The sequence below is a fragment of the Anguilla anguilla genome, chromosome 13 (assembly GCF_013347855.1).
Source record: "Anguilla anguilla isolate fAngAng1 chromosome 13, fAngAng1.pri, whole genome shotgun sequence".
Taxonomy (NCBI): Eukaryota; Metazoa; Chordata; class Actinopteri; order Anguilliformes; family Anguillidae; genus Anguilla; species Anguilla anguilla.
Genome location: NC_049213.1, coordinates 38,104,382 through 38,115,328, shown reverse-complemented (window position 1 = coordinate 38,115,328; position 10,947 = coordinate 38,104,382). Strand labels below are relative to the sequence as shown.

General features: G+C 47.6%; 1 protein-coding gene across 1 annotated transcript in view; it reads left to right on the top strand.

Annotated features, from left to right (window-relative positions):
* The first annotated feature begins 3,442 nt into the window (after positions 1 to 3,442).
* The window catches only part of LOC118211384 (synaptotagmin-2-like), a 65,295-nt gene continuing 57,790 nt past the window's right edge, over positions 3,443 to 10,947 (top strand). Inside the window, exon 1 of the mRNA XM_035388558.1 lies at positions 3,443 to 3,866. The gene's annotated coding sequence lies outside the window, so the exon portion shown is untranslated. The remainder of the gene's footprint in view (positions 3,867 to 10,947) is intronic.

The following is a 10,947-nucleotide window of genomic DNA, read 5'->3' as shown; positions in this document are numbered from 1 at the left end:
TGGCCAATACATGTAAAAAGTTTTTGTCATGCTAAAACAATGTGCTTTTTTATGGTGTAAATTACTATTCTAATGGGAACATCAGATGAACTAGTATCACTTTTTGTGCGCAGGCACACAAAACTAAGTTAGTATTTCTTTCTTAAAACAATAGATGGCGCAGTGGCCTAGAGCAGAAAATCCAGTTCTTTTCTACTTGATTGGACTTATTCATTGAACTGTCAAATGCTTGTACTTGTAACTTTATCGATGTTGGTCGACTTGGTTACAACAAATATACATTTATAATTCAGCTGAAGACAGAGAAACTAAATGTTATGTATCAGAACATTTTTTAATGGGCGATCTTGTTGCCTGTTAAATTTTATTGAAAATGTTTTTTTAAGCTCTTCAAAGGAAAAATTCCATTAGCCAAAAATGAACTTGAGCAAAGCAGGGGTTACAATTTCAAATGTGGGTACAGTAGTACATAAAAACTTCTCCACTGATCAAAAGTCAAACACAGGAATGCCACCATTGAGGTGTGATTGACAAGCCTTTTTGTTCAGACTCTGCCCGTGTAATTTGCAAATCATTTATTTTTGATGAGCAAATAAAAATATGGATTAAGGAAGTTTGGAATGGTGAATGGTAGATATATATTTTTTATTAGTAGTTTAAATATTTAGTCTCACTGTACTGGCCTATAAGTGTTCTCCACTCTGTATTTTTTATTTTTAAAGTAAATTCGGCACCCAACATAGGGCTGAGTGTAACCAATTTCCACCACAATTTGGCGTGGCCAATCATCTGCAACCGCAGCTGCGTACACACACAAACCCCACTGCCGATTGGAGAGAGTGTAGCCATACACAGCAGTCCTCTGAAATGCGTGATGTCACCAGCTGCCTCTTTTTCACACTGCAGACTACAGCTGAGCTCACAGACCTTTCACGTTTGGCTTTGGCCGCAATCCATGGGTGCCCGATCGACCAGCAGGGGTCGCTAGATAGCAGTGCATGTGGAACCTCTATCTGACTGAACCCTCCCTTTCCCTGGGCGATGCAGTCCGCAGTTGTGCATTGTTTGGTTCTGCATCCCTGGGACAGTTTCCTATTTTGGTGTAAACGCACTGGATCAATCACAGTGTGCTTAGCTGGAGTTTGAACCTCAGATTTAAACCACTAGACCACAGAACTGCATTAAAAGGGCATTAAACTATCCAAATCTGTGAAATAAGGATTCGCTGTTCCAGTTGTAATGCAGTTCTGTGATGTAAGGGCATAAACCTGAGGTTTAAACTCTGTCTAAGCACGCTGAAATTAACCCAGGATGTTTTTATTAAAGTATTTTATAGAGTAATTATTTATTTTAAATAAATACTATACAATACAATAGTAATAATAAAGGCTCAAGTGGTTTCCTTCAGAAAAAAATATATAGCGAAGGAATGAAACGAAGTTCACAATCTGTTTACCTTGTGTTTGCATGCTATTCTTAGCCTGTACAGTTTTAAATACCCTTTTGTGTCACGGCTGTCTGTATTGCAGCGTGAATCAGAAATAAGTCAAAAGCGGAGAGCTGGCATTGTTTAGGTCTGGTAGTTTTTCTTTAAACAGAGCTGATGTGCTGGCCCTGGAACAGTCTGCTGCTGGGTCACTCTGAAGAGGAGTTTGGCTCGTGGCCATAGTCCACAAAGGTTTGGCCCCCAGCCTGGATGTGAGGTAATCCTAATGTTGGTACTGGCAGGGGACTTCAGAATACCCATCTTCCTGGCACTTGAATGAAGTGGACACAGACATAGAAATGTGGAGGCATTCCTTCCCCATTTTGTGTGCTTAAAACACGTTCCAAATGCAGGTGTCACATAACAAATACAAGCAAGGACATACTTCCCTGTTTAACACAGTTGATTGATAGAATAATAGGTTGCAAACATGAGAACTTATGTTCCGTGCAGTAGCCTGGCGGGTTAGCAGCCCGTGCGGTAGCCTGGCTCTGAGCGTGGCGGGTTAGCGGTAGCCCGGCCAAGAGCGTGGCGAGTTAGCGGTAGCCTGGCTCTGAGCGTGGCGGGGTTAGCGGTAGCGTGGCTCTGAGCGCGGCGGGTCAGCGGTAGCCTGGCTCAGAGCGCGGCGGGTTAGCGGTAGCCTGGCTCAGAGCGCGGTGGGTTAGCGGTAGCCTGGCTCTGAGCGCGGGGGGTTAGCGGTAGCCTGGCTCAGAGCACGGCGGGTTAGCGGTAGCCTGGCTCTGAGCGCGGGGGGTTAGCGGTAGCCTGGCTCTGAGCGCGGGGGGTTAGCGGTAGCCTGGCTCTGAGCGCGGCGGGTTAGCGGTAGCCTGGCTCTGAGCGCGGCGGGTTAGCGGTAGCCTGGCTCTGAGCGCGGCGGCTCAGCGTGCCGTTCTCTGCCTGCAGTGCCGCAGTGCTGCAGAGCTGCTGACTGGTTCAGGCGAGGAGAGCCTCTGGCCTGCTTCCCTCCCCCCCTGCAATGCACCGCACACTCTGACTCTACAGCTGCTTCATTGATCTGCCTCCTCTTCGATCGCTCTCTCTCCCTCTCTCTCTGTCTCCCTCCTTCCCTCAATCTTTCCCTCTCTCTCTCCCCCTCTCTCTGTCTATCTCCCTCAATCTTTCCCTCTCTCTCTCCCCCTTTCTCTGTGTTCCTCCCTCAATCTTTCCCTCTCTCTCTCCCTCCCTCAATCTTTCCCTCTCTCTCTCTCCCCCTTTCTCTGTGTTCCTCCCTCAATCTTTCCCTCTCTCTCTCTCCCTCCCTCAATCTTTCCCTCTCTCTCCCCCTCTCTCTGTCTCTCTCCCTCAATCTTTTCCCCTCTTTCTCTCCCCCTCTCTGTCTGCTTCCCTCACTCTCTCCCTCTCTCTGTCTTCCTCCTCAATCTTTCCCCCTCTATCTCTCTCCCCCTCTCTCTGTCTCCCTCTCTCGATCTTCCCTCTCTCATCCTCCCTCTCTCTCCCCCTCTCTCTGTATCCCTCCCTGAATATTTTCCTCTCTCGCTTCCTCCCTCAATCTTTCCCTCTCTCTCTCTTCCTTTCTTCTTCCCTCAATCATTCTCTCTCCCTCGATATTTTCCCCTCTCTTTCAATCTTTCCCTCTCTCTCTCTCCCTCTTGCTCTCACTCCTTCCCTCTCTGTCTTCCTGCCTCTCCTCTCTCTCCCTCCCTCATCACTCCCTCTCTCTGTCTCTCTCCCTCTTTCTAACCTCCCCACCCCCACCCCCTGCTTCTCTTTCTCTTTCTTCAATCTGCAAAGCTCAGCATTCTTCAGCACAAGCACTTAAAGTCACCCCCCCCCCCCCAAAAAAAAAAAAAAAAAAAACCTTTGGGGGGCAGGGAATAGCTAATGTAGAAATCCAGATTCTGCTATGAAACAGGACTCCCCTCCCAATTAAAAACGAGGACCCTGTGTTTTTTTATTTTTTATTGAACAGCAGCTCGGCCAATGAGGTCGCAGCGCCGGGAAACACATTAATAAAATAACACAGGAAGAGCTGGTGGGACGAGAGCCGCAGTGCACCCGAGTGCACAGAACGCACGCCCGTCCTCCTCCTGACGTACTGTACACGCCGCTGCTCGCGCTACTGCTCGCGCTACTGCTGCTCGCGCTCCAACCCAGGGTCTGCGCTCTGGAGACCCTCTGCGTGTGAAGGAAGAAGACCTGCATACCTTGGAATAAGAAAAAGAAAGGCTGAGAAGAAGAAAAAGAAGAAGAGGGATTAGAAGAGAATAGCGCTGAATTATCCTCAAGTGCAGATTGTTCCCCCCTCCCTCCCTGTTTTTAAAGAGTCTCTAAAAGTGTCCCGCAGGGACTTATAAGTATTTCGCAACCCGTCCTGTCATTAATATTTTTTTTTTCCTGGGAAGGACGTCTTTTGCGCACGGTAAGATGTAGTTTCTATGTCTGGGATGCATGTTGCTGTCCTGTGTGTAACTGTGGTCATGCTCATTTTTAGTGGCACTCCAAGGGGGCTACCTTAGCTGTCTGCAACATTCCGCTACGGTCAGAAGGAAAATAATAATAGTTTCAGTTTTCAAAGTGACTGTATCTCATAATGAGAAATATCATAGACAGTAATTGTCTGATACATTTGTATTTATAATGCATGCAGTCTTTTTCTTCAATGTGAAGTATTGCATGGAGACAGCACAGAGTAGAATTGTAAGTGTAGAAACAGGATAGGGTGGTTTGAGGGACAGGAATTGAGTTTCCCAGCTGTGTCCCTTCTGCATAGGTGTGTACTGTTCTGGGATTACCTAATGTACGCATGAACATACAGAATGGGGATGGTTCTCAATGAGGTCTTATTTTAATTTTTTTGAGGGGTGTGTGTGTGGGGGGGGGGGGGGGGGGGGGGGGGGTTATAACCCTTGCATGGTGCAGGTTATAAAGGTGCAGGTGAATTGACAAATGTACCAGCTGAAGGTCATCTTTCACTGTTTTTTCTGTGAGTGACAGGGAACGCACAGCCAGTTCTTCCATTAATTTTAGCTATGCTGCAGTCAGGATCTTTTTTTAGTGTTAAGACAAACATTCTGAAACTGCAACTCTGAAACATCAAGTTGCATAACAGTTTAAAAAAGCACAGAACGCAGAATGCAGTATCGGTGTGCAACAATCTCACCCTGGACCTTTTCGTAGCACAGAAATACACTAAATATTTAGAACAGATATGTCCCAGAATGTTTTTCAAGTGCCCTCAACAAAGGTTTGAGAACAATGTTATAATCCACCCAGGGCCGGATGGATTACCGTCAGTCCGGGTTGGGGGGGGGGCACCAAATAGGTCCACAATCACTATCTACAGCACCACCACAACCATACCCACCCCCCCCCGGCCCCCAGTCTGCAATCTTGCTTAGATTGACAGAAAGGCCTTCGACACCTTGGGCATCATTTCACTGAAACAACATGGGTTTTGGTCCCTTTAACAGTTAAGAGTGAATTGGTGAATTGATCTGGTTTGACAGCTATTTGCCAGCGAAACAAACACCATCAGTTTCAGCAGCCCTGAAGCTCCTAACTGGACACACTGGCGACTGAAATTACTTAGGCCACATCATCACGAGCCATTTCAGCTTAGGTATAATGAAGCAGGTTGATCAGGTATAATACATGTCATAAATACAAAAACCCTTTGCAGTGAGCTGATAGTATCTTGCTCAGAGTCTGTAAGTCAGGGGCTGACAGGTAAACAGCATGCTTGAAGCAACCTGGTACTTCCTTTTGGGTCGCCAAACTTATTCCCACAGTGATTGTCTCATCTTCTGTCCTTGTTCTCAATAGTAATTTCTTGTCTTCCATCAATCGACAGGAATAACAGTAGCACCTATTTTCTAGATAATGATTTGGTTGTTATTTCAGGTAGTCTTGAAATATCCCCTACCTGCACAAGGTCCAATGGTCCATCCATTAGTGGGTGTTATTTCTTTCTTCAGAAACTGAGATATGCATGTATTCAGTAGGACGGGTGGATCTCAGTGGGGTCAGTGTAGCAGACATTTCAGTTAAAAAAAGAATGACTGTACGTACTGGACAGTGAGGCTCGCCATAAGCAAGAGATCTTAACGGCGAATGAAATTACAATTAAAGTGTAAAGTGTTTGTTGTAAGGGAGGCACCTAAATTAATCTCGAGACTAACCAGCCAGGGGCACGATGCACAGTTTTGGCAGGATGGAACCGTCCCACCACATGCTGTAGCTGAAGAGGTGTCGCGTTGCGCCCGTCCACAGGGAGGGGGAACCGGACTGATGCCGAAACCGGCCCTCGGTGGGCGTAATTCTGTCGAAAAACAGAAAGCGTGTGGAGCCTATCTGACAGATCACTGTGACTGCGTGTGGCCAGTGGCGACCCAGCAGACACTGGAAATATATTTATATATATTTTTTTTAATCGGCGAAGCGTTTCCTTAATCACCAGCGTAATGGCAGCACAGTGGGCTGGTGGGGGGGTTGGGGGGGGGGGGGGGGTCATGGAGTTGTCGATGCTCGGAACCCAGGGGGCTTTAACGCGATTACTCAGCTGATGTCGTGAGCGATGGGCTCGTCCTTTTCAGAGTGCCACCCTCTAAAAACCTCCTCCCCCATTTTCGTAATGCTCAAATGATACAGCGTCATTGGGAGACGGGGGGGGGGGGGGACATGAATCACAATTTTTGCGGAAGGTCGAGTGTACATTATATTTGAGTTTTTATGGGTGGTTTACGAGTAGGGCTGTTAAAAACCCCGCAGTCTGGAGAGCTCCTCGGGGGAACCCTCCCCTCCACTTTACCCACATTTGGGGAAACACGTCTTGGAGGAAGGCGGCCTGCTTGATGGATCGTGAAATTGAGTCATGTTGCTTCTCATCCGATGGCAAATTCTCAAATTCTGACCGTGAGTGGCTGCCAAGCTCATCCTCATCCGTTTCCCATTTTGGTCTGCACTGTGGAAATTACATTTTTTTACAAAAATTAAACAAATGCGCATTGTTATTAAAAATAATTGTTTAGGAAATGGGCGATAGCAGGGAACATAAACCCTCATCTCCAACGGTGACTATCGATCTCATTTTATCAAATAAAATAACCGGTATAGATGTCTGGTAAAGTGTGCCATGGTAAGCACACACGTAGGAGAAATCTCATTCATCTCCCCGGATTCCCATAAGAAGTTCTTATTTATTTATTTATTTCACTCAAAGCCCATTTTAGGGTTTTGAGTCAAATTACCAAAGATGGCGGGCCTATGAAGGAAGCACAACAGTGGAAGTGAACTGTTAAGCACAGCGGCTGAGGTCACAATCGAAATGTTTCACAGCCCCACTGAAACGCTAACAGGCTCAGTTTTTTTTCTGAGGCACGGCACGGGGCGGGAAAAAACATTTTGCATTATTCATGAGAATTATTTTTTCCTGAAGCATGGAGTTCCTTACGGGTGGTTAATGCTTCGTCCCCATAGCGTGCGTCATTACTGACTGGTTTTATGACAACTTTGCCACAACTTTCAAAAACATAATTGCAGCCTTAAATATTAGTTTGAATTGTGTGTGTGTCTGTGTGTGTGTTCAACATACCCTTAGCTGTTTGTAAATGTTGCTGTAGCATTTTTAAATGGAATTCAACAGATAATTACGTTAAATCCAGATAATTAATGGATAATTACATACAGTCAAAAATTATTCAATCCAGTGAAGCCAGTGAAATAAAACTGGAGTTAAACTTGTTTTATTTATCTATATCTGCTATAGCAAGCATACGCTTTCATGACATTTATCAACATAAAGATCATAGTATATTAAATTAGCCATGCATTCTCAATGAAATGTATTAATTCAGATTGTGATACTCCGATGACAGTTTCCACAATATCACCAGAGCAGGAGGGATGATTAGCATTTGTGATCTGTCCAGGATGCAGACAGTGCATCTCTTTTAATAGACTTATGACACCCCCTCATGTGCAGTTGAAATTTATTGTGACTCGAAGAATTAAACCGCGCAGAGGAGGGTCTTGTGTTTTCTGCCATCAGATTGCAGTGCTGTTTTCCTGCTCTGAAATCATCCAGACATGTTCATGAACCACAGCAAAGATGCACACCAAAAGACGAAACCGCGCCCTGTGATTACATTTGATAACGGTGAAAAATGTGCGCACTTTTCTTTTTCCTAATTGAAATTCGTTTAAAGTTCAAAGTAAAAATAACCAAAAATATGCAGCGTTTAGTAGTTTATAACATTTAAACTATCCTAAAAAATGGTTGATAAGTTAACAGCTTAGGCCATGACGTTTTCTAAATTAAACGCCGCTGGAGGCCTCGTCTGAGGACGACCCAGTGAGAGATTTATTTAAATGAAGTCAACAAAGAGATTTAATCAGATCTGCTGAAAATGTTGACTCCGTTGGAAAAAATAATAACTTGAAAATATAATTCACAACCTAAAAAAAAAACTTTTTTTTAAATAAACGGTTAAAAGCCGAGACTGTCCCCAAAATTCCAGACGTTAGCTTGCAACCAAAGCAAGCTAGTGAGCTATTTTGCACATAGGCTGGCTGTCACAGAGACTCCCCCCTTCCCACAGTGTGTTTCGCTATAAAGGAAGCGATTTATCCCGTTTCATTCTCCCTTTCAGCCACAAATCTCTTTAATTCTCGGGCTTTAACATGTGAAGCAAATTTGTTAAAACACTGATGTTAAAATGCTGAGGTTAAGTTCCGTTTAAGTTCTGGAAGTCAGCTTCTTGAAACGCTTGCATTGGGCGGGCATGGTGGGGGCAGGCACGGTGGCATAAGATATAAGATATACTTTTTATTGAACCCCGTGGGGTAATTTTTCCTCTGCATTTGACCCATCCTAGTTACTTAGGAGCAGTGGGCAGCCGCAGTGCAGTGCCTGGGGACCAACTCCAATTCTGAGGCCAGTGCCTTGGTCAAGGGCAACTGCAGGAGCGCACCTAACATGCAAGTCTTTGAGTGTGGGAGGAAATCGGAGTACCCGGAGTAAACCCACGCTTACACGGGGAGACAGTGCTAACCACTATGCCACCGTGCCTGGCCATAGTGGTTAGCACTGTTGCCTCGCAAGAAGGAGGTTCTGGGTTCGAATCCGGGGCCAACCGGATCCCCTCTGCGTGGAGTTTGCATGTTCTCCCCGTGTTCGCGTGGGTTTACTCCGGGTACTCCGTGCGCTCCTGCAGATATACACAATTTTGTAATATACAGTGTCATCATGAAATGGTATAAACTAAGCACAGCACCCAAAGTGAAAGGGTCTGTGTGCCCAGTGTGATTAATGCCTTTATGCAGTGTGTATTAATCTGGAAGCATTATGTGTGCTCCACACTGGGAGGGGAAAGAAGCTTATTTACCGGTATATTAAAAGCATTACATAGCGGTGATAAACGTGCTGATGGTGGCAGTATACTGTCCTGCTTACGCGTGGGAATTATGCAGGCCTAGACGGGGCTGCTTAGCAGCTCCCCGGCAGCGTTTGGAAGGAGGCGCAGTGTTTGGAGAGGGAGGCGCAGTGTTTGGAAAGAGAGGTGCAGCGTTTGGAGAGAGAGGCGCAGTGTTTGGAAAGAGAGGTGCAGCGTTTGGAGAGGGAGGCGCAGCGTTTGGAGAGAGAGGCACAGTGTTTGGAGAGAGGGGCAGGGTTTGGAGAGGGAGGCGCAGCGTTTGGAGAGAGAGGCGCAGTGTTTGGATTGAGATGGGCAGGGTTTGGAGGGAGGCGCGGTGTTTGGAGAGGGAGGCGCAGTGTTTGGAGAGAGAGGTGCAGTGTTTGGAGAGAGAGGCGCAGCGTTTGGATTGAGATGGGCAGGGTTTGGAGGGAGGCGCGGTGTTTGGAGAGGGAGGCGCAGTGTTTGGAGAGAGAGGTGCAGTGTTTGGGGAGTGAGGCGCAGTGTTTGGGGAGAGAGGCGCAGTGTTTGGAGAGAGAGGTGCAGTGTTTGAAGAGAGAGGTGCAGCGTTTGGAGAGAGAGGTGCAGCGTTTGGAGAGAGAGGTGCAATGTTTAGAGAGAGAGGCGCAGTGTTTGGATTGAGATGGGCAGGGTTTGGAGGGAGGCGCGGTGTTTGGAGAGGGAGGCGCAGTGTTTGGAGAGAGGCTCAGCATTTGGAGGGAGAGGCGCAGCGATGGAAGGAGGCGCAGCGTTTGGAGCGAGAGGTGCAGTGTTTGGAGGGAGAGGTGCAGCATTTGGAGAGAGAGGTACAGCGTTTGGAGGGAGGTGCAGAGTTTGGAGGGAGGTGCAGCATTTGGAGAGAGAGGTGCAGCGTTTGGAGGGAGGCGTAGCATTTGGACAGTGAGGTGCAGCGTTTGGAGAGAGGCACAGCGTTTAGAGGGAGGCGCAACATTTGGAAGGAGGCACAGCATTTTGAGGGAGGCGCAGCGTTTCGAGGGAGGCGCAGCGTGGGAGAGGGACTGCGGTGCGGTGGCCAGGGAAGCGTGGAGCTCTGTAGCTTCCCTTTACTGTTCCACAGCAGAGCCTGAGCCCATGATGCAGAGAGAGAGAGGATGGGGAGGGGGGGAGGGAAAGAGTGAGAGAGAGAGAGAGAGAGAGAAGGAGAGAGAGAGTGAGAGCATGTAAGAGAGGGAGAGAGATGGAGAGAGATAGCGAAAGGGAGAGATTGTGAGAGTGTGTGAGAGAGAAAGACAAAGACAGAAGGAGAGGAAGTGTGTAAGAGAGAGAGGCAGAGGGAGAGAGAGAACGTGTGAGAGAGAGGGAGAGGGAGAGACATGACTGCAGCCCAGACTCAGAGTGCTGCAGTATGCTGCATAATTAATCCAGGGGGAGGGAATAGAGGAGGAGCCAGCGTGGGGGCTGGGGGCTGGTGGGGCGGGAGTGGGAGTGGGGGGGGGGGGGGGGGGGCTAATACAGTAACAGAGAGAGGGAATTTGCTTGCCTTCAGGCCCTCCTTTTTTAAACCTCTTAATACCGGCATTAAATCTGCTGTTGTGTGGAAGAGAAACAAGGGACACCTCGCAGTCTGTCTTTGTGTGAAATCACAAGAGAATGCCTAGATTCAGATTTCTTCTGAACAAAAGGCAAATAAATGATTTTTTTTTTAAATGGCCAAAGTCTGCAGTGTCCTTCAGCGTCTGAACCTCCTCAGGGTTTAATGGTGTAGCGCATCCTCTGAAACACAGCAAGCACCTGCGCTCAGTTCTGCAGAGAGTGCTGGGAGAGCGCGCAGTCGTGGAGTTGTGCAGTCGGGCAGTCGTGCAGTCACGCAATCGTGCAGTCGGGCAGTCACGCAGTCAGGCAGTCCTGCAGTCCTGCAGGCTCCGCTGCATCGAGTTTCTCCGGGACCGCTCTCCACCGCCGCTGAGCTGAGAGTTGGGCTGTTTGCCTCTTAAAGACACACAGTGACCTTATTTAACAGCCCGACGAGGCGGGGAGGAAGATGGTTGACTCGCACGCGGGTGGACACGCACACGCACACGCGGGTGGACACGCACACGCACACGCGAGTGGACACGCACACGCACACGC